Source organism: Euphorbia lathyris, chromosome 2 (assembly GCF_963576675.1).
Source record: "Euphorbia lathyris chromosome 2, ddEupLath1.1, whole genome shotgun sequence".
Lineage (NCBI taxonomy): Eukaryota > Viridiplantae > Streptophyta > Magnoliopsida > Malpighiales > Euphorbiaceae > Euphorbia > Euphorbia lathyris.
In genome coordinates, this window is record NC_088911.1 from 87,729,512 (window position 1) to 87,754,285 (window position 24,774).

Sequence of the window (24,774 nt, forward strand, 5' to 3'; positions counted from 1 at the left end):
CACGGATAATGGGGTCCAGTTTCAGGGAGAGGTGAGAAGTCTCTTCCAAGAGTACGGTATTGAGCATCATAGGTCTTCTCCGTATCGTCCACAAGCTAAAGGCGCAGTAGAGGCGGCTAATAAGAACCTTAAAAGGATTCTCGTAAAGACAGTAGAATCACACCGGAATTGGCACGAGCAGCTTCCACTCGCTTTATGGGCTTATCGGACGACGGTTAGAACGTCAACTGGGGCAACGCCGTTCTCCTTGGTATATGGGGCCGAAGCCGTCCTCCCAATTGAGATTGAAAAGCGATCGTTGAGAATCGCAGTAGAAGCAGAGATTCCCGAGACGGAATGGGTGAAGAAGCGATATGAGCAGTTAGCATGGGTGGACGAGAAAAGGATGGAGGCCCTTTACCATGTGCAGTTATATCAGAGAAGGATGGCCCGAGCCTTCAACAAAAAGGTCAAGGCCAGCCCTATCAAAGAAGGGGACCTGGTGCTGAAACAGATCCGAATGACGCACACCGATCATAGGGGCAAGTTCAGGCCAAACTGGGAAGGACCATTCCTCGTGAAGAAAATCCTAAGAAAAGGGGCGGTGAAGCTTACTACTATGGACGACATGGAGTTCTCCGAACCTACCAATATGGATAGGCTTAAGAAATACTTTTCGTAAAAAAAAAAAAAAATGAAAATTCCCGATAGGTTGAAAACCTGCAAAGGGCGACCTATGCAACAATAAGGGACATCCCAATGGGTGAAAACCCGAAAGGGCACTCATTTGAAAATTCTGGGATAATAAAAGGAGAGGTGAAAAATCACTGGGATCTGAAAACCGAAAAAAGGCGGATCCTGGTAACAGTAGTTATATCTTGAGCAATTATGAAAATAATGTATAAGCGGCTAAGTATTTCTATTGTTTGTAAATAAATAAAGGCATGAATATATTCGAAGAGGATGATTGGAATCATTATAATCTACTGAATGCATTGTATTATGAATCATGAGTTATACATTTCCTACCTCTTTCACATAAAAATGCCTATGTCCTATCCACCCCTCTCCCTATATACAAGCTATACATCGGGGTAATAATAATGAGAAAACTACAAATAATGAGCCTAATGAGGGGGAAAATCCCAGAAGTCCTCAAAGTCCCTCAGATGAGAAGCCCGCTCCGTAGATAAGGCCTCCTCGGCAACCCGACGACCCACCTCGGTGGCAAGGCGCCCCGCGGTCTCCACTCGCGTCCTCTCCTCTGCAGCAAGACGCCCCTCGGTCTCCATTCGCATTATCTCCGACCAGTGAGCGTTTCTCTCTCGATAGACGTGCCCGACTCTAGCATCGGCGTCCCGCTGCGACTCACTGAACCGCTGCTCATTCGTATGAAGAGCGCTCTGCAAAAAAAGAGAAAAAAAAGGAAAAAGAAAAAAAAACCATCAAAACAGACAACAACAGAAGTCATACATACATATGTGCATCACACGCATACATTTCACTACACTAAAACAGAATAAGAATACTCACCAGATGGTCGGCACAGCGCAGAGTGAGCTGCTCTCCGAAATAACCAGACAACCCCACGTAATCAGTACACGTCTCCCTCGAAGTATGGAGGGCATCCGGGGGATCGAATGGCATCCTCGATGTAAAAATGGGAGGAGTTATCTCAACGCCGGCATAGGCCACTCCTGTCTCGCCATAATGAACTACCGAGAAATCCCTCCCAAAGTCAGGGATAGGTATGCCTAAGTGGGGCCACTCTGGCCAGGTGGTGCCTGAGGACTCACCCGCATAGTAAGAAGGCTCGCTCGCAGGCGTCCAGGCCCGAGCACCGTCGAAAAAGTCGGACATCCGAGCGCTCCTCAAGGAACCCTCCTGCACATAAAGACACAATAAGCATCCCTAACCGCCTCTCGTAGGCCCAAACCTGCTCGTAGAAATGAAGGTTAACAGCAGAAATCGCGAAAAGAATAAAGAAACAAGCCAAGGATGAACGACATACCAAGAGAGCAATGGTGTAACCACCGAAATCCTTGCGCTTCCGGCAAGTCAAATCCAAAAACTTTTAGAGAAAAGCCAAGCCGGCTCCTGCCCAATCATAAGACGATACCGCATCCAAGTCATGAAAAGCCTGAATAAGACCCGCGTGTATAGTTCCGCTCTTAGTGCGGAAGATCGTCTCGCCCAAGGCATACAAAAGGAAGCTGCGTGTAGCCTGATCCATGTCATCCCGGTCACAGAAGTCCCTGCGACTCAATAGTCCAGATGTGGTAACGAACTTTACCGAGGTGACCTTGACACCCGTGTAGACTCCAGGTCTAATCAAAGAGGATAACTCGGTGCGGTCGACCTGGGGACGCACCATGTCAAAGAAGAAGGGGACCGGGATACCGCTACCTCGCAACCTAGTCAACAAGGAGAAGTCGCGGGGCGAGATCATCATCTCCCTGAACGAGAAGTGGAAAGTATGGGTCGAGTCCACCCATCTCTCGCACAAGACGCGTAGGCCGAATCGGTCGCATACCCCGTTGGCGCAAGGCAGCGCCAGGATAAAAGGCTCGAAGCCCAACTCCCGTACCCGGGCTTTGGCCGCCGGGCTAAGCAAGGCATGCCAAACATGGATATCCTCTGTGGTCCCGGAAATGCCTATGATCTGGAAAGAACGGAACGGGTAAGTTTAAATCTCGCTCCTAGGCTTACGTCTAATAAAGGTTTGTTGACCTAGTTATTCTTTCGGTTATGTTTAAATCTAACCTAGAGCTCTTTGTCAATTAGGACCGTCATTTTGTGAGATTTCGTCTTAGGGTCGTTTGTATGAGATTTGATTAATTCATTATTCTTTGGTGTTCCACTCTCCCGCGTGCTTGCAAGGAGATTAATCCAATTCTAACGTAGGTTAAAAGCATTTGATTTAGTAGTTTATGTTTTTTACTATTCACGTGCACTATTCACGTTTTTACTATTCATATGCGCTATTTACGTTTTTACGATTGGCATGCATCATTCATGTTTTTACTATTCACGTGCACTATTCACGTTTTACTATTCACGTGCACTATTCATGTTTTTACTATTCACATGCACTATTCACGTTTTACTATTCACTTTTTACTTTGCGGTTAGCATGCATTATTCAATGTTTTTACTATTTCACGTGCACTATTCACATTTGTACTATTCGCGTGCACTATTCGCGTTTTTGCGGTTAACATGCATCATTCATGTTTTTACTATTCAGGTGCACTATTCACGTTTTCACTATTCACGTGTTATTCACGTTTTTACTGTTGGCATGCATTGTTCGTATTTTTACTATTCACATGCATATAGGTCAAATTCTTTCAAAAAATAAATAAAGCATTGCTTACGTGCATAGAAATTCGCGTTTTCTAACTAAAGGTCTTCTAAACGGCTTAGAGGTTAGCATGCAAATGATGTTCAAAGTAGGGCTACTAAAGCCTAGAAGTCTAGTCAAAATATAAAAGAGTAGAGGGGTACCTACCTAATTAATGTTGGTCCGGCTCAGATGAGAATCAGGATCCTGAAAGGGAGCCACTCCCGTCAAGTTCACAAAACCCACTTCCATGCCCTTCGTGCCATCGTATTTATCCGAACCCATCACAAGAATGCTCAAAATTAGAAGCTAAAGAGAGAGAGAAGAGAGAGAAGGTGTGGGGTTGAAATGAAACCCCACCACCTTATATAGAAGAAGGGAATGGCATTCCCATAAATAGCGAAGAAGGTACGACGTGACATAAAGGTAAAAAGTAAATAATTAATTACCAGGTGCACAGACCTCCGATTTGCAGTCCGTTTCAGCCTGCGTTTCTGCCAGGAGGTGACCAATACCCCAAAGATATGACTCCAGACGACAGTCAAAATTTTACAGAACAGTGGCACCAGTCAAAATACAGACAACAGTCAACAGAAAAATAATTCTTAGTCTGAAGTGTTCCAGACGAAAAGATAAAGACGTTTCTATCAAACAACTCAAATACCTGAGACAATAGCTCCAGTGAAAATACAGACGATAGTGTTTTAGAATTCAGAATTGCTAGAAAGAACCTTTTTTGCTTTTGAGCCATCTTACCTACGGTCCACGACCGAGATTGCTTTGGAGCCATCTTACCTATGGTCCACGACTGGGGTTGCTTTTGAGCCATCTTACCTATGGTCCACGACTGGGGTTGCTTTTGAGCCATCTTGCCTACGGTTCACGACCGCGGTTGCTTTTGAGCCATCTTACCTACGGTCCACGACCGAGGTTGCTTTTGAGCCATCTTACCTACGGTCCACGATCGGGGTTGCTTTTGAGCCATCTTACCTACGGTTCACGACCGGGGTTGCTTTTGAGTCATTTTACCTACGGTCCACGACCGCGGTTGCTTTTGAGCCATCTTACCTACGGTCCACGACTGAGGTTGCTTTTGAGCCATCTTACCTACGGTCCACGACCGAGGTAGCTTTTGAGCCATCTTACCTTCGGTCCACGACCGAGGTTTCTTTTGAGCCATCCTACCTACGGTCCACGACCGAGGTTTCTTTTGAGCCTTCTTACCTTTGGTCCATGACCGAGGTTGCTTTTGAGCCATTTTTTACCCGCGGTCGATTTAGGCTAGGATCCTTAAGAAAAACGTCCGTCGGCAGCCGATTCGAAGGCAAGGACGGAGAGGATCGAAGACGAAGCTCGAGCGCGCAGTGCAGAGGTCAGGTATTCTTCCTCCTACTCTATACGTGTCTTTTACTTTAATATATTTACATTGCATGTGTTGCGTTAGCAAAAAAACATTTTCAAAACACACACATCACTGTCAAAATAGAAAAGTAGGTGCAACTGTAGACATCGAGTCGGAGGACCTGTGACGAAAACCCATTACAAGACGGTTGAAACGGTTGATTCCGATAATTTAAAACAAAAATCACGAGAGGATCCGTAAGGATTGCGAGCGTCCAGTGGACGGCTCGCGAGTGCTCAGCAGCATTGGGCGAGCGTTTAGCGACAGCCGGCGCGCGTCCGACGGTAGTTGGACGCGCGCCCGGCAGCGCGGGGTGCACGCCCGATGGCGTCTGGGCGCACACGCCCAACTTACGTTGGGCGGGCACCCGACGACGTTGGGCGGACGCCCAACTGCGGTGGGCGAACGCCCAACCTTCGTTGGACGGACGCCCAATGTAGTTGGGCGTCGCCCAACTTAAGTTGGACGTCCGCCCAACCTACTTTGGGCGACGCCCAACTTTAGCCGGGCGTCGCCCAAAAATTCCGGGATCCGTGCCTATAAAAGGCACGGATCCCCATGCATTTGAGAGGGGGGGAATTTTGGGAGAGCTTTCTCACTCTAGACATTTTTAGAGAGAGAAAGTGAATTTTTTTGAGGAAAATATTTTTTTTCTTCAAAAAGTCCGAATTTCCTAAAAGTTAAATTTTTACTAAAAAACCAAAAAAACACCGAAAAATCACGATTCGTGGAATCAACCGACTTCAACTGTCAATACCGAACTTGAGGTATTATCCGAGGACTAGACTCGTTTTATTTTATTTAATTTATTTTCTTTATTTATTTGTTTTTATGTTATAATTTTATTTATTTAGTTAATTATTTATTTATCACGTTTTATTTATTCTCCCGTATTTATTTAATTCTCGTCCCGTATTAAATAAATGTTCGTTTTGGTTTTGAAATAAAAACCTCGTTTTAACATCCCAATACGAACCGTGATCCGATTCAAAGGTAGTTCGGGATTAAAAACGTTGTAATTATAAGTTTTTGAAAATATTTCTAAATAACGTTTTGACATAAAACATCGTTTTAGAAGTCTCCGTTATAGACTATGATCTAATTTGGATAGTTCGGAGGTCCAAAACGATAGAATATATCTAATCTAAAGCTTTTTAATAAATCTAGAAACTGTTGGAGCAGTTCTGTAATTTTCCACTTTCTGTCACTAAATGCAGTTTACCGACGGAATTTCCGTCGGTGAAGCTGCTGGAATGTAAAAAATGCTGTTTTGGTCCTTCTTTCTCAACTTTTAGACTTTTGGTCCTTTATATATATATGTATAATTATGTAATACATCCATTCAAATTATTTCTAATTACTTTGTATATATTTATTCAATATGTTTAGATATTATTTTTCATTAATTTGATTTGATAAAATTATATGTATATATATAGATTATCCTTTAAATTTATTTAAACTATACATATTTGTCATTTTGGGATTATTAAGGGTTATTTTCCATATATACTTGTCCTAATAGTTATTTTGGGGGGGTTAAAAGTTAATTCCTTATCATTTGTGAATATTTGTGTCATTTTTTATCTATTAATCATAGCCTTTATTATTTACCTTTTCTTTTAAATATATATGTATAATTATCATTTCCATTGAAAGTATATATATATATATATATATACATCTTTTTCCTCTTTTAAATTTCCTATATGTATATATATGATTTGAAAAGTGTTTTGGGTTGGGTGAGTTTGGATTTAATTCCTTACTTGTTGTCATTTTTTTCACATAAAGGATAATTGAGTGGAAAAAGGGGAAAATAAACCACAAAAAGAAAGTTTAATTTGTTTGTTTAAATTAAAGCTTTTCTAGATATTCCTAAAGTGTAAATAACGTTTTCTTGTCCTTTTTAAACCGTTTCCAAAATATCATGTTTTAAAACCTTAATTCGTTCTAACGACGGATTAAGCGAACCTTGTAATTAAAATCGTCTTTCAATTGTACATAATAGTGTTTTGAATCGTTTTCCTATTCAAATGGTTTTGTACAAAAATAAATGGACTTGTATGCTTAATCACGTTTTCTTGTTAAAGCTTTTTATCTCACGCTTTCAAACACTCAGATCGTTCCAAAGGCGATTCGAGTCGATGTCATGTTAATTAACGGGGTTTTGAAACGTACCTAAATCGTTCCAACGACGATCGAGGTATGAACCATGTAAATAAACTCGTTTATGGGGAATGAGATTAGCTTAGAGTTAGTGTATAGTCTAAAGCATAAAAACACACTGTGAATAAATCGATTCTTTCTTCTCCCCCTCTCTCTCCTATATACTTTAAATTTATACAAAATGGGTGATTCTTTACTAAAATGGCTTTCAAATAACATGCTCAAAACGGTTTTCAAAGCGAGAAAGAAAAGGTTTCAAATGAATTTTAAACTTAAAGAAATATGCGATTAGTCCGTTATCACCTAACACGTTGAGTAGGAGGCCGGTGGTTCATAACCGGGCGATGTCGGGGTGCCTAGTAACCTTTCTCCGGAAAGGAGCTAGCCTTCTCGGCTCGTACCTAAGTTTCCCGAACCCTCATCGGTCTCCTGCAAGGGATCGGTGTTCATTTTCCCATTCGTGGGTGGTGACTCTTCCATACTCCGAGCTCCGGTCCTGCCGAGCAGCTTGATTCCACGATTGGTTGCTTTCGGCGCCAATCACCGCTTACGTCGCCATGAGGTGTCCACCCCCCGGTCCGCCCGGGTGAGGCCGTTCGGCACCTTGTCTAACAACGTGTTATGTGGAAAAACAAGCCTTTAAACCTTCTCGTCCTTCTCATTTCTAGCATGAAAAATGGCTAACACCCAACTCATTTATGGCTCTCTCATCACTCTCATCCTGGAAGATCAAAAGATTGCGCTTCCAGAAAACTGTTATTCCTTCCAAGGCTCTGTCATCAACGAGAATATACTTTTTGGATTGGAATTTGACAAGAAGTACAAAGCCATCCATGCTGAGGATCTTAAACCCTCAAAAATTTCAAAACCTAAAAAGGGAAAGAAAACCACTAAAAACAATCCCTCATAAGCTTCTGAATCAAAAAAGGCAAAGAAAGCCATAGCTTTTGAAGAGCCATCAACAAAGAAGCAAAAAACTTCTTCTGAACCAGCAGCTCAGAAACCTCACACCAGGAGTGTTGTCATCAAACCACAAACAACAATGCCAAAAGAAAAGCTTCAAGCCATTGCTAAAGACCCCTCAAAGGCTGCTCAAAAGATGAAAAAGGCTCCCACTCCTTCTAGTTCTTATTCTGACTCTAAATTAGATCAAACACTATTTGACAATATGGATCTTGCTACTGAAAAATCTATTCAACTCAGTAAGTCTGTTAATCCAAATGCCTTCGTCGGAAGTGGATCAGGAAAGCCCATCTCTGTTGAAGTCAATCCTCTGAAGCCTTCTAAAATCGCTCCTTCTCATTCTCCATGACAAAAAAAAAATGAACCATTTATCCTACCCAAGCTCTACAAAGGCTTTTATAGGCCTCCAACCATAAGTCTGCAATAGAGTCAATGAGAATTCATATCTTAATATTCAAGCCATTGATCTCTCAAATTATGTAATCTCAAAGCCTCCAACCAAGCCTCCTCCAACTCAATCTCACTCTATTGAGGAAGCGATTATTAATCTGGCCAACATAGCTCAGAAGATTGTTGGTCATGGCACAACCAAACTTCCCGAGGTTGAAGCCCAAACCACTCAAGCACAAAATACTCCACTTTCTTTTGAAGAACAACTCTCTTGAAAAATTCAAGATGCTACTAATCGCATGTTTGAGGTAGCAAAAAATTCCTCCATTCCTCACATCTCCTAGCCTTCACTTATGGTTGCTCAATAAATTGGAGAAATTTATGTCTTGCTAACTGAATTTGCTAACATCAAAAGCCTTCTCCACTCCGCTGCCACACTTATTAGTCAACAAGGGATCCACACATATGCTGATAAAATGGCAACTATTTAGCTAAGTATGTTTTCCCATCTGGCTCAATTGGAGTATGCTATAAAATTTATTCCTTCAATAGATGTTATTGCAAAGGATGTGCATCACAAGATTGATCCTGGCCTTCAAGCCATTGTTGAAAATATTTACGATCTCTATATTGGTCACACTCAAGCTTCTAAAGAATCCCCTCGGAAGTTAGATGCCATTCTAACACTTTGCCAATAAAACAATGAGTCGCTAAAACTTCAAGACCAGAAGGTGAATCTGATTCACCAGCAACACAAAGCTCTAGATTCAAGTCTTTTGAATATTGTTTAGAACACCATAGCTCTTCAGCTTATTCTGACTGAGATGTAAAAGTAACAGGGGTATTTTACCCCTACCTTTTAGCACGGCTTTTGAGATTATTTCATATCATTTTGAGTCAATTAATGTCAATTATGTAGTTTTTGTCCTACTACTTTTAGTTTTTATTCTATTTTATAGCACTTGTCAACTTTTATGCCTAATTTACATCAATTTCAATAAAATATTGCCAAATTAAAATCAGAGCTTATTCTAGCCCAATTTCTACTTAATTGATTTATCAAAAACTAACTAATTTGACTTAGCATTTAAGGGATTTTTTGATAAATTAATTAATTGGATATTGACTTTGATCTAATGTGATTTTCTTTGAGATTTGGTGGACATTTTCAGGTTATTCAAACTAAGGAGCATAGTTGGCCAGCCAACACAAACTGAGAAGTCTCCAAGGGCCAGCTTAACGAGCTGGGCAAGCTGTCATGACAAGCTAGCCTTCAAGGAGCTGACCATCCTCCATCTGGATGCTAGCTCGATAAACTGACCACCAGTGAGTGGCCAGCTCCCATTTGGAGACCAGCTCAGCAAGCTGGCCACTAGTGAGCGCCCAACTCACGAGTCGAGACCAGCTCGGCAAGCTTGCACTCTGATTCAGTCAAAATTGACTGATTCACTTGCAATTTGAATTTGGAAACCTCCCCAAAGATATTATAGCTTCTGTAAATATTTGATTTGGCAATTTAAGATTCAATTTTGCCTATTTAAAGGCCTAGAACTTATGCTTTTTTTAATCATCCAGAGTTATATTTGTAAGCCCCTATCACCTTGAGAATCACCTAGCTTCTTCCATTCAGCCATTTATATCTGAGAAAGATATGTTCTCCTCCATTCCACAAATTCTCAAGCTCTCATCTCATCCAAGTTCAGAAAGATAACCTCTCGAGTCATCAGATTTTCAAAAGGCGTTCTTTCTCCTTTAATTCTTGTCAACGAGTGAGATCTCTCAATGAATTCTGAATTGGTTGTAAGATTGTGATATTTGTCTTCCATCTTTAATACAAATTCAATTTGATTTCACTTTCCTGTTTATTGGGGTTTTCATTTATTTCATTTACATACTGTGATTAAATCATTCAAAAGTCCAAACAGTAGCTTGGTTCATATTGTGAGTTTAATCCGACTATGTATACCAGAAACTGTAGATACTGACAACATCACAGTAACATACACAATTTTTTGAACCTTTGGAGTTAGTCACAACATATAACAAGGGAATTGCATGATAAGTTCTTTGATACAGGTATACCGATTTATTCCTTTTATGTTTATGCAACCTTGGTTTAACTCTTAAATATAATAAAGTATCAGTTGAATGCTTATGATATCGTATCATTTCATTTCACTTCTAGGAGTTTATGAATTGCATTGGATCAGTTTAGGACTAGGTTAAAACCAAATGGTGCAGTACTGGCGGTTTAAAACCTGTGGATTCGATACCTGGACTTCTCTAGATTATTACTTGATAACAATGGGTACACTTATCCCTTAGTGGGTCTTTGAGCATCATATCGAGGTGCATCAAGTTGTTGGCGCTGTTGTTTGGGATTTATTTTCTAGCAATATCGAACTAAAGGTTTTCAATTGTTAGTTAGGCATTTTACTGTGAATATTGATACTTCATGAATATTTATACCTTTTCAATTTCATGTTGATAATTGTAGATTTTTACTTGTAAATTGTGTATTTTAGAAATTTCATTCGTTTTTTCTTAGCTGATGAAAACAATATCAAAAGGTGCATCTTTTATTCCAATTGATATTGAGCTTGAACGTTCTATTCACACGAATAAGAGAATTAGAAACATACAACCAACTAAAATGGAAAACATCAATGCAAATGGTCCTAATAATAAGAACGGTGGGCTGGACAATCACTTAATGAGCGAAATCATAGCACCCCACTGACACCATAATTTGGCTGGAGTGTCTCCAAATATTCCAGCCAATTCCTATAAAATAAAGTCAGGAATGATCCAATTGATCCAACAAGTAGGCTTGTTTGGAGGTGAGATACATGACAATCCCAATGATCATCTTGACAAGTTTTTAATGTGTGCAGATACTTTGGAAATGAATGGAATCCCATACGATGTCGTTTGTTTGAAGCTTTTCCCCTTTTCATTAACCAGATGTTATCTTGCATTTTCATATAGTTTTTAATATATTTTAATTATAGTAATCATGCATTTTAAGATAGTTTTTAATATTTTATAATTGTTTTATGTTTAGTTTTTTGTTTTAAGAAATAATGCTTGTTCCATATATTTTTAGGTACTATTTGAGGCAAAAAGGCAATTATTGAATCATTACTGAAGTAAATAAAGTTGCCCAGTCAGAACTTCTTCTAGTTGGTGACTTTGTAGCAGTTGAAGAATGAAGACTCATGACTCTTTAAATAAATCCTTATTGTCATAAATTCCTAAAATAACTATCCAAGGAATGTTATGAAAGTTAAAGAGTCTTTTGAATGCTCAAGAAGGAGTTACGCTACTTAATGCTCCCTTAACCTTCTCTTTAATTGCATTAAAGTTAAAGAAGTTGCAAAGAAGAATTCAATCCTCCATTAATCTTCTCTTTAATAACATTAAAGTTGGAAGTTACAAGGAATGCATGAAGACATGTGCAACTATAAATACCTACATTGGGAAGAATGAAAGAAGACCTGGAACAAACATGGAACAGGCCTCACCACATCTTTTTTAGACTTTTTGTAGTTTTCTTTTTGTTCATTTTCGTTCTACCTTTGTAACTGATTCTAGTTCTATTTCAAAGTTTATTCTCCTTCATCTTTTCTTTTCTTTTATTTAATTATGTTTTCTAGTTTATTTTTTTATTAAATTTCTTGTTTTCTTTCCTCTACCATGAACTAACTCCTCCATAGCTAGAGCTATGGCGGATCCTAATCAAAGTAGATGATTTACTTGCAATCCAATTTCAAGTTCATAATTTATTAAATAGAGAATTAAACTATGGAGCTTAATTTCCTAGTTAGATATCTGATCAATATTTAGCTAAATTACAATTAATGATTTTGGTTGACCGACACTAATATAATTAATGGAACTACAAAGTTTAGACCTGTGTCTATGCGGTGCGGTTTTTCAGGGTTTAGTTTCACGACTTAACTTTGGGGTTATTTCAGAGAACTTAATGCTTTCATTATACCTTTATTCTTGACTGGGCCAAAGCTAGGATAATTGTATGTGAAATAGGATTAATCTTGACTAGACCAAAGCTTGGTTAATTACTTTAGGAAATAATCACCGTCTCTAGATTAAAACTTAAGAACTTGGATAGGATTGTTATGTGGATTACATACATTTGGTTAGGTGAAGCCTTGCTCTAGTGATTTACATCATATTTAAATCCATTTTGTTTCCTTCTTTGTTTACTTTATTTAGTTGTTTTAAATTCATTAGTTTAGTATCTCAAACAATTCAAGTTTTGATTGCTTAGATAATAGAAATTCACAAAAATCAATAGCTATAAACACAATCCTCGTGGGAACGATACTCTACTTACTATTTATTACTTGATAACGATAGGGTGCACTTGCCCTTAGTTTTTGCACGATACACATTTCGTCCATCAAGTTTTTGGCGCCGTTGCCGGGGATTGTTTGTTTTATAATTTTGATTTAATTGAAGTTCTATTAATTTAAGCGTTTTTTTTTTATATTTTGTTCCTTTTTACTTTTTTTTCTTTTATGTTTATTTTGCAAGGTGATGGACCAAAATAGTTATCCATGGTGGTTGAATGCTCCAACATTCAACAACCACTTAGATATGCAAGCTCAAGCCAATGAGGATAAATTTTTGATGTTTATGAAGGATAACTTTCCGGATGTGTCTCTTCGCGATGCGGCATGTATACATTGCGGGGGTTTACATTTTGAACTAGATTGTCAATATCAAAATTCAAATCTTTATACTAATTCTTGCTATATGGATGATCAATATGAGCTGCCTAGAGAAGAAATTTCAAGCACGTTTTCCTCATATTAGGAGAATGGTTATGTGTGTCATCAAGATTCTCAAGCCTTATCACCAAATTTTGAGTATGAGGAGGATCCACAATGGAAAGAAATAATCGATATTATTGAGCAGATAAATAATAAATTCTCTTCATTGGAGACTTTTACCAAAAATATCGATGCTTCTCAGAGAAATATAATGAAAACTTTAGAAGATCTGATTGCAACTACGTCAACTGATGAACCATATTCAGATTTTTCGAGTGAAGCATATAACTTGATTGAACCTCAACATGAAGAAGTCCTAGAGGAATGTTCAGATATATGTTTGGTGATAAGTTGTGAAGATAAATCAATAGGAGAAAAAGAGCTGGAAATTTCAAATCAAGTGGAAAGTTCCATCACCCGAATAGATGAGATCACCACACCTGAACTTGTGGTGCAAAAATCCATGATTGAAGAGTTTGAAACAATCCCGACTGAAGAATTTTACGTGTTATATGACTTACCAAAAGAGTCAAAAAGGGAGACATCTAAACTCTTTCATAACTTTTATAAATTTATGTCATGGATTTTGTTGATTTATTTTGAAGCTAAAAATCCAATTTGCATTCATAGAATATTTATTAAAGAATTTGGATTTCTTATAAGGCTTCATTCATTTACATAAAAGGGAGATTTGTAGTCAAGCTAAACGACTATAATCTTAGCGCTTCCGGGAGGCAACCCGAGTTTTTTTTTTAATTTCTCTTTTATTTACAATATTTCTTTAAGTAAGTTTTATTTTTATTTATTTTATTTATTTTGCAGGTAAACCAAAAAGAAAAAAGAAAAAAAAGAAAAACAGGAAAAACAAACAAATTGGCCCCACGGTTAAAGTGAACGATCTCTACCACCTTTGGTTTAAGGGAGTTTTTCTTTAACCCTTTTACTTTTTCACTTTACTTTTTATCGCATTTTTGGGAGTAAATGCATGCTCTAAAGTGTGAGGAAGGGTAAAAAGGGTTTTATATCTTAGTTTAGGTTTTTATTATTTATTGTCTATTTTTGTGTTTATTGTTTTTTTAGGATAATTTCATTTAGTTGCATGCTTCCTTACATGTTAAAATCATTGTCTTCGCTTTTTCAAAAATTTGAGATGGACTTAGGAAGAAAACTCGTAAACAATTGACCCTTAATAGGATGAAACTTCACTATGGCAGTCATAAATTTTGAAATTACATTTTTTTATAGAATTACGAAACTGAGGAACTTTGGATTAGAATGGGAGTTCTGGAGACTACACTTGTGGACAGAAAATAAGCATTGAACTGGTCATTTGGTTAAACTTTTTGGTACAAATATTAACCCGAACATATGTGAGATTTTGAGACCAAATATTTGAGCATTTTATTACACATTGCTCGGTTTATTTTTTTTCTTGAGTGTGCTCATACTTGCTATTGTCTATAGAATTTGCATCAAATGCTAGTCGAAACCTTGTGCATCTAGTTGGAACTTGGCGTGATCAAGGCAATTAAGTGTAGCCCTTTGTTAATGTTAGAACTTATTTTTCCTTGTTTAAACCCAAAACCCTTTTACATCGTGTTTAGTTAAGCCCCGTTGAAGCTTACGTATACCACTTTCTTTCTTTCACCACATTACAAACCCCTAACGTCTTAAATACCATTTTCTCACCCGTGAATTTACAATTATTGTGCACAAATAGGAATGATTTAGGGAGCTCAAAATTTGTGGAAAATAGAAAGCCGGGAATTATTTTTGCTACTTTATGTGCTTTTGCAAAGAAAAAAAAAAGAAGAAAAAAAAGCTCAAGAAAAGAAAAAAAATTTTAAAAAAAAAAAGAAAAAAAAAGAAAAAGCATTGGGTTGAGTCATTTAGTTCGAGGTTGAGATTCATGCACAATCGATCTAAAAAAATGCATTTGAAGCAAGGAATTGTAATCTGTAATAATAAGATAAGAACAAGGATAAACGAGTGAATACTCAACATTATTGGTTGCAGTCTTAGAGATAGAAGTGAGTAAGAAAAAAAAAGCGATTCTCATATGCTTGCTTATGGAACTCTTGTTCTGGAATTAATACCTAATAAAGATAAAAAAAAGGGAAAATTGTTTTCTCATCAGTAGCACATCTTATGTTTCTCGGTTAATCTTTGAAGAGCTCTGAGTCTTATTGTAGTTATTTTGCACAACTAGTTCTTTATTCACTTCCCATATATTTTCCTTATCCAAACCTGTCCCTAAACCAACATTACAACCCGTAAAAGACCTTGGGATCTTGTTTCTGACTAGATAAGCACAATGGTAACAACTGGATGACAATGCAAATTCAGCATAGTCAAAGCTAGTATAGAGCTTGAGAGACAAAATTTACACCTAAACACTTGAGTGAAATGAGTGACCACTAGTGAGGTACCAAAATAGTTTGCCTTTTGATTTTGTGATATGATTGAAGATATGTTTACTTGTGTTGGTTTGCGGAGAAACGATTAGAATCTTTTAGCGTCCAAACCTTTTGTTTTTCATCCAAACTTATGAAATTGAGATCTATGAATGCCAAGTGAAGTAAATCGTGTTATTGTGTGAATTATTTATAGTGAGTATTCTAGAGTTTGTTTTGAGTCTGAGGCTTGCTTGAGGACAAGCAAGGTTCAAAGTGTGAGGAAGTTGTTATCTTGCATTTTCATATAGTTTTTAATATATTTTAATTATAGTAATCATGCATTTTAAGATAGTTTTTAATATTTTATAATTGTTTTATGTTTAGTTTTTTGTTTTAAGAAATAATGCTTGTTCCATATATTTTTAGGTAATATTTGAGGCAAAAAGGCAATTATTGAATCATTACTGAAGTAAATAAAGTTGCCCAGTCAAAACTTCTTCTAGTTGGTGACTTTGTAGCAGTTGAAGAATGAAGACTCATGACTCTTTAAATAAATCCTTATTGTCATAAATTCCTAAAATAACTATCCAAGGAATGTTATGAAAGTTAAAGAGTCTTTTGAATGCTCAAGAAGGAGTTACGCTACTTAATGCTCCCTTAACCTTCTCTTTAATTGCATTAAAGTTAAAGAAGTTGCAAAGAAGAATTCAATCCTCCATTAATCTTCTCTTTAATAACATTAAAGTTGGAAGTTACAAGGAATGCATGAAGGCATGTGCAACTATAAATACCTACATTGGGAAGAATGAAAGAAGACCTGGAACAAACATGGAACAGGCCTCACCACATCTTTTTTAGACTTTTTGTAGTTTTCTTTTTGTTCATTTTCGTTCTACCTTTGTAACTGATTCTAGTTCTATTTCAAAGTTTATTCTCCTTCATCTTTTCTTTTCTTTTATTTAATTATGTTTTCTAGTTTATTTGTTTTATTAAATTTCTTGTTTTCTTTCCATCTACCATGAACTAACTCCTCCATAGCTAGAGCTATGGCGGATCCTAATCGAAGTAGATGATTTACTTGCAATCCAATTTCAAGTTCATAATTTATTAAATAGAGAATTAAACTATGGAGCTTAATTTCCTAGTTAGATATCTGATCAATATTTAGCTAAATTACAATTAATGATTTTGGTTGACCGACACTAAGATAATTAATGGAACTACATAGTTTAGACCTGTGTCTATGCGGTGTGGTTTTTCAGGGTTTAGTTTCACGACTTAACTTTGGGGTTATTTCAGAGAACTTAATGCTTTCATTATACCTTTATTCTTGACTGGGCCAAAGCTAGGATAATTGTATGTGAAATAGGATTAATCTTGACTAGACCAAAGCTTGGTTAATTACTTTAGGAAATAATCACCGTCTCTAGATTAAAACTTAAGAACTTGGATAGAATTGTTATGTGGATTACATACATTTGGTTAGGTGAAGCCTTGCTCTAGTGATTTACATCATATTTAAATCCATTTTGTTTCCTTCTTTGTTTACTTTATTTAGTTGTTTTAAATTCATTAGTTTAGTATCTCAAACAATTCAAGTTTTGATTGCTTAGATAATAGAAATTCACAAAAATCAATAGCTATAAACACAATCCTCGTGGGAACGATACTCTACTTACTATTTATTACTTGATAACGATAGGGTGCACTTGCCCTTAGTTTTTGCACGATACACATTTCGTCCATCACCAGACAAGCATTAAAGTGGTTGAGGTTGTTAGAGCAAGGTCTATTACCATATGGGCGGGTTTGGAGAATGAGTTTTTGGCCTACTACTTTCCACCTTCCAAAATGATAATATTGAGGAATGAAATTACCTCTTTCCACCAACCCGAGCACGAGGCTCTTCACACCTCATGGGCCTGATTCAGAAAGATTCTCCATATATGTTCATATCCCGACATCCCTAAGCATAACTAGTAAGTATCTTTTATCACTGTTTAACACCTACTAACTGTGCCCTTGTAGATTTGTTTAGGAAGTCGACTAATGCAGCATATGACATGATCAATGAGCTGGCCAGAAAGAGTGTACAATGGCAAGATGAAAAGCTTGCTGATCCATCAAGGCAATATGTATACCCTATGGAGAAATAGGCTCCCAATTCCTATGTGGAAGAATTGGGTAAAAAGCTGGCCGTCTTGATGGTAAAAATTATCCTCAACCAAACAGCACCCGCACCATCCTGCGTACATTATAGCGGTGATCGCCACAGGAGGGATTACCAAACCAGAAGTCCTTTCCCCGGAGACAGCAATGCGAATTTAAGTTATGTCAGTGGCCAACAAAGGTACAATTCTAACCCTAACTTTTATAATTCTTACTATAGAAACTCGAGGAGACCTCAACACCCGAACCTTTCCTATGGTAACTCTAACCAAAACGTGTTGAGGCCTCCTAGTAGGTTCATAAATGAGCATATGGAACGGGGACTCGGTATGTCCCCAAACCAACAACCAGATCAAGCTCCTTCACAACCTTCGGGATCGCAGGGTGAGGTGTTGACACTCTTGAAGGAAATGATAGTTAGGCGTGCGAATAACAAAGTATTCTGAAAGGATTTGAGTAATCAGATCATTCAAATGAACAAAGACATGCATGAAAGACCCCAGCGTTCTCTCCCAAGCACTATGGAGAAAAACCCAAATATTCAATGAAAGAGTAAGTGGGGTAAGAAAGTCGAGCTTTTCCGACTCTAAACATGCTGATTGTAAACTTTAAGTTAATTTACCATCTTTAATTTTTGAATTTTCTTTTTTTTTTGTTAATTTAATTATATTTTACAAAAAACTAGAAAACGAGCTTCTAGGCAGATTTTCTGCCTGCCAGCTCGATGAGCTGAGAAATTCAGCTTGTCGACCTAGCAGTTCAAGAATCACGAGTGAGCTCATGATTCCCAATTAAAAAAGAGGGCATTAACCCCTTTATCACTCATAAGTCACCCACTCTTTCATATTCTTCAACCCCAAAAATCATTTAAATCCCTAACTCTCTCTCTCTCTCTCTCTCTCTCTTCCAAACTCCCAAATCCATAGCCCTTCAATCTTCTAAACTTCATCAAATTCAATGTTTGAGGTATGAATTTTTGTTGATTTCACTTTTCTTACATGAATCTAACATTTAAATTCCAATTTGTGCTCTCAAAGTTAATTTTTAGCAAAACCTAAGCTCATCTTCAACCGCAAGCTCTTCCTCCATTTTTGAAGCTTCAATTGGGTAGAAAGGCAAGTTCCATAAAAAGGAAAGGTAAGAATGTTTCTTTTGAGGGAAGCAATACCGAATAAGAGGTAACTTTCATCCCTTCTATATTAAATGGGTTTGATACTCCCTTTGATTTAGTTGAAGAAAGGGAGGGACAAATGTTTGAATACTTTTCTCCTTTACCCCATGCACCCATGCATGTGTTTGACTTGGCTTATTTAGAAACCTTTAGACAAGGATGTTCGAGACATCCTGAAATTTCAAGGGTTGCTCCAATTGGCCACCAAAATATTTAATGGTTAAGATAGCATTACTGTAGAGTTCCTAAGCACACTAAAAAGAACTAAACTGAAAAATGGGGAAACTTACTCCTTTCATTTGAAAGGGTGTTTTTTCAACTGAATGTAGGCTAGTTGGATAGCCGCTAATATGGGAGTGGAAAATGATAATGATCCTATGGTTAATTGGCTAGAAGGCATGGATAGTAAGAAAGTGTGGCTTGAGCTCACAAATCGTGATGACTACAATGCTAATAACTCTAGTCTCGGGTCTCTACTTGACCTCGTTTTAAATTTGATCCATAAATTCATTGCATTCAACCTTCTTGGCAAAAAGGAAAGTAACAAAGTAAATGAGACTGGAGTTTTCTTATTGTGGTGTGCATTTAAAAAAAAATAAAAAAAGACACCGAGGAAGCTGTCTATAAAAGTTTTAATGAGTGTGAGCATGAACTTTTTCTGGCCCTAGTGATGAGTCTATGTTACACTATAGGTAACAGTTTATGTAGGTGGGCTTCACACGATGCGCTGTGCGAGATACGAGCTAAGACCTTGATCTCGTTTTCTGAGTCATTTAGCTTATTTTATTCTATTTTTATATAAAAAATCAGATTTATAATTTCTGAGATTTTAAAACACTCGTTGCCAGACATGGTCTTCGATCGGCCACCTAGTCCCCGATCGGGTACTATTGTCACCGATCGGTGACCCTTGACAGTTTAGGGACAGTTTACAATCGGGTTTCTTTAGAGTTTTGCCTGATTTCCACTACTTAAGTGGAAAATAACTGGCAAGATGGGAAAGGGACAATTTTGATCACAAAAATAAAAGGAAATGAAAGAAAAGAGAGTGAAAGTGAGTGAAACTTAGTGAAATTGAGTGAAAAGAAGAGAGTTTTACACCATTCTTCACCAAATCAGCCATTTTTGAACGTTCCCACACCTAAATCAAACATCATTTCAAGTTATTTGGTAGAGGAAATACGTTTACTACAACTATTCCCCATTAATTGTCAATTCTGAAGTCATTACACTTCTAGAATTGGCCTTTTTGGGTCAAAACCTCTCATTTAGCAGTGAAATTCAGTTCAAGTACATGGAAAATCATTTTTTTTCCATCTTAATCTCCTGTTGCACGGGTCCGAGTTGCTTCTCAAGTCACAATCACGTGGTCGTCGGCCTACCCTACTACAAAAACTGGAAAAACATTTCAGAGGTAACTTTTGAAGGGTTTTAAAAGCCCATCCCTACTCCCTGTTACTTTTTTTTCCATTTTTTTCCTTCTTTCCCTTGTTTTCTGTGTCTAACACGTAAAACAGAGGGTTTGCCCGAATTAAGTGTTTTGAGATTGTAACTTTAACTACTAATAAAGCAATAAAACAAGCAAAGCAATTAAACAATGAATATATATAATGAGTGAATGGATGACTAGGATTCAGGATCCCCGTGCTAACTCCTATGAATCAATAAGTGAATGTTGTGTGAATCTAAAGGTTAACTTGAGACGGTGATTCAACATCAGAAAATAGTAACTCTAATCAACAACTTACTAAATCTACCTCGATACTTTTCCGCCGATGCTTGGATAGGCAAAATCCCTAATAGCGATTGAGGGCATTAGACGCTATGAAAATCAAGGCTAAGCTGTAACCTAGACCACGAAACCACACTATCCGGTTAAGGTATATGTAGAGTTAGGGGTTGCTTAGTTGAATTGATCGATTGGTTAGGCTACACAATCCAACTCATATACTACTCACTTGGTTAGGTTATTTAGTATAGAGAATAATTCCTAACTGAATCTCTGTTATTCCTACAGCACAATCTTGACGTTTAATGATCCTATTTGCTAAGCATAGTTCACTGTCATCCTAGCCGAAGGTGTCTTAGGTTATGTTTAAGCTAATACACGGAGGCATAATGGGATGAGGCGGATAAGAACTTTTATGGATCTTAATTTAGATTAATTGATTCAAGAATAAGATGAATGAAGGTGGAACTTGAAACCAAATAAACTGAACTTGATTCATAAAAGATGAGAAATAATTCAATGTCAAGCTTTCTTTAACTAAATTAACAACGGAATGGAAATAATAAATTAAATTGAAATATAAAGACAGAAAATAAAACTAAACTAAGACTAAGCTAAACTAAGATCTAGTCTAATTAATTATTGAATGAGAACTGAATTATAATTACATAGCATAAGCCTATAGTGCTCTTCTTCATATTCCTAGTCTATCTAGGATTTCTTTCCATCTTGGAGTTGGATTTGTTGAAACACCTTTCCACATGATTTTGATTTGACAAAATTATTTAAGTTAATCCCATGATTAAAATATCCCAACAATTAAATTTAAGTGCTTTGATTTAATTGTACTAATGAATTTGTTCAATGTTGAGTAAGTTAATTAACAAGAACAGGAACTAAAAGTCTATAAGAGAAAGTCAAGACAAAGTCAGCAGAAGCTGAGTAAAATGCAACTCAGCTTAGCGAAAGAAAATGTCTTCTTCAGAAAAGCTTGAAGGCGAAGCCGTTGAGTTAAGCTGAGTAGTAGTCAGGTCAGCGTCAATGATCCGTCGACTTGGAAGACAAGGTCTGACAATTTTGTGAAACAATCAGAAGTCTCAGAAATCTGTCTGGAAGTCTTTTTCGAGAAAGAGCACGGACCATCTGCATTTACTAGATGACAAACCTGGCGTAAGAAGACAAACCTGACTCCTGATGAATATAGAAGATAGGATTGGCCTGCAACACTGAATGCTGACCAAATGATGACGAATGAAGACCGTTTCCCCACAACGGCTATGTCGGGATTCAAATCATTGGCGCCTCAAAGATCACTACAAAAAGACCAATCCATCACTTGAACCAAACAAGACAAGGAAGTATATCATCATCGAGTTAAACTATTGAGTGAATACAAATTAGAAGCTCTGTCAAAAAAGAAAAAGCAAGTTCTTACACCAACTTCAATCATTGTATAAAAATCTAGAGTGATTTTATTCATCTAAAGTGTTCTTCATTCAGTGAGGACAAGTTTTGTATCATTTGTAAAAGGTTAGAAAGCTTGAGTACTCGGTTATAGTACTCAGTGTTAGAGAGAAGCTGAGTACTTGGTTATAGTACTCAGTGGTAGATAGGATTGAGTAGAGGAATAGAAGATGGTACTCTTGCATACTCAGTTGCTATTGTAAAAGGTTTGTGCTCTACCTTTAAAGAGCTCAGTAGAGGATTGAAAAAGCTCGGAAGGATTCCGGGGACTGGACGTAGGCGGAGAGGCCGAACCAGGATAAGTCTGCTGAGTAACTTCTAACCCTTCCACTTGATATATATATATATATATATATATATATATATATATATATATGTGTGTGTGTGTGTGTGTGTGTGTGTGTGTGTGTGTCGCTTGCTTAACATTACTCAGTAAAACAATCTATACACGCTGAAGCTGAGTAATCTGAGTGTTGAGTTGGAAACTGACCTAAGTGTTACTTCCCAACTCACGATTGAAACAACTCTAGTTAGTGTCTGTCTAAAGCTGTCTCACACCATACTCAGTCATGCTGACCTAAAATTGAGTTAAAGCATCAAATCTTAAATTAAATCAGCATTGATTATCAAAAAGTTATAATAGTTCCTAACCCCCCCCCCCCTTAGAACTAACTCTACTACGTTACACGGGACCAACAAGTGGTATCAGAGCTTAACATCTCAATATTCAAGATAAAACTATCTTGAGCTGATCCCTATAATGGCTGAGAACAGTACTCGTTTCCTTCCAGGAAATCAAACAACTCAGATACTCCCTGAGGGATTATCTATTAGTCGGCCCCTGTTGTTCTTTGGGTCAAACTATATGTTTTGGAAGGACAGGATGAAAAACTTCATTCAGGCAACAAATATGAGTACATGGCTAGCTATAGTCCAAGGCCCTTTTGTTCTCTATGAAATCATTGACGGAGTAAAAACTGTCAAAAGCGAGGCTAAATGGTCAGAGGATGACCTTAAGAAACTGCAAAATAATGCTTCGGCTATAAACATGCTTCACTGTGCTTTAGATGCTGCAGAATACAATAAGATTTCAGGTTGTGAGTGAAGGAAAATAGGCTAACGTATGACAGCGGAAATATAAAAATTTTAACCTATTTCCATTAACCTAAGATCCATTAATCGTTATTTCATATAAAGAGGGATAGAAAGAAATACCTTTTAAGAGTTCTATCTACCGTTGCAAACGAAGTGCCCACAACTCTTACTTCGAGTTCCCAAGCACAAAACAAAAAAAAATTGAAGATCAAGTTAGAATCAACCGTATATAACAACCAAAATAGATTGTCTCTAATTAATCAACACAAGATCAAGGATGAAGAGAAAAGAGATGTAATCAATTGAACGGAAGGAAACAGTGGATAATCTCGTCCTTATGGTGTGGGTCGAAATTCTCTCTCCCGGTTTGCTATGTGTATTTCGAAAATTGCACATGTAGGGGGTATTTATATTCTCTTGTATCTAAACCCTAGTTAGATAGAATTAGGTTACTGAATAAGAATTTAATTCGGAATATAATTCTTATTTATTATCTATAATTATATCTTAAATATAAAGATAATAATAGTAATCCTTATAGGATAATAATAGGAGCAGTTTAATCTAATTAAAACTCCTAACTTATTTATCCTTTAATTAATTTAATTCACAATCATAATCTAATTAGGATTGTTAAAATCAAATTAAATTATTCATGTATTTTCATACATGAAAATCGCCCCACCCCATGTACTGGGCCTTAGCGGGCTTAGTTGGGCTTCCATCAATTAATTAACATCCGTTTCTCTTTTGGGATCCAAGTCTTATGTGTGACCCATTAGGTTCTTATTGCTTCTAGCCGTATGCAACCATTAAATTAATTTTCACAGAATTATATTTAATCTTTGCATAACGGAATGAGTACGCAAAATGTGATTGGCAAATCCGAAACATTCCCCCAGAGCTATAAGAAGACATGTTGATTCTGTCGTTGACCTTTCCGTATTAGTTACAGTATAATTCGATCCTTTATCAACTACATCCTTGAACTAAATCTTATGACTATGGATAATGTCAAGTCATATATAGCGAGACGTTCGTTTTACTTGTACATGCCGAGTCAACTCCAATTAGATAGGTTAAGTGAAATCTGTATTTCAAGTCTTAAGCTATCACCTTGCAAGGATTTAGAGTCAAGTCTTCCACAAGCGGTCCATGGATGTATCTCCCATTTATTTGGGGTGATAAATGCTCAATCCAATGTATAACTATCCTGCGATTACTTCCTGTGATACCCAACGTCTGCCGTTCACACCCCAGAGTCATCTCTGTTATGGATCGTGTTACAACAGGATCAAAGCGTCACATTCCGTAATCCAGAATTACTAATTAACATTCCTTTGAGTCTGAGGATTACTTATACCTATTAATACCAATGAGATGAACATGTGACAAGGATGAATCTACCCATCCTGTTATCTCAAGTCGGGTCCCCAATCCTAATGAACTCCTTTTCATCGGATCCACGTAACTGTCCAGATATCTGTACTTGACAAGAACTAAAGATATGTTCCTAGTGTACGGAGAAGGGGATCTGAAAATAGAAGGATTTTCAGATGCAAGTCATCTTACAGATGAGAACGATTTTAAATCCCAATCAGGATACCTGTTTATCCTAAATGAGGGAACGGTCAGCTAGAAGAGTTCCAAGTAAGGAAGCGTAGCTTTCTCTACGACCGAGTCAGAGTATATCGCTGGTGCCTGACAT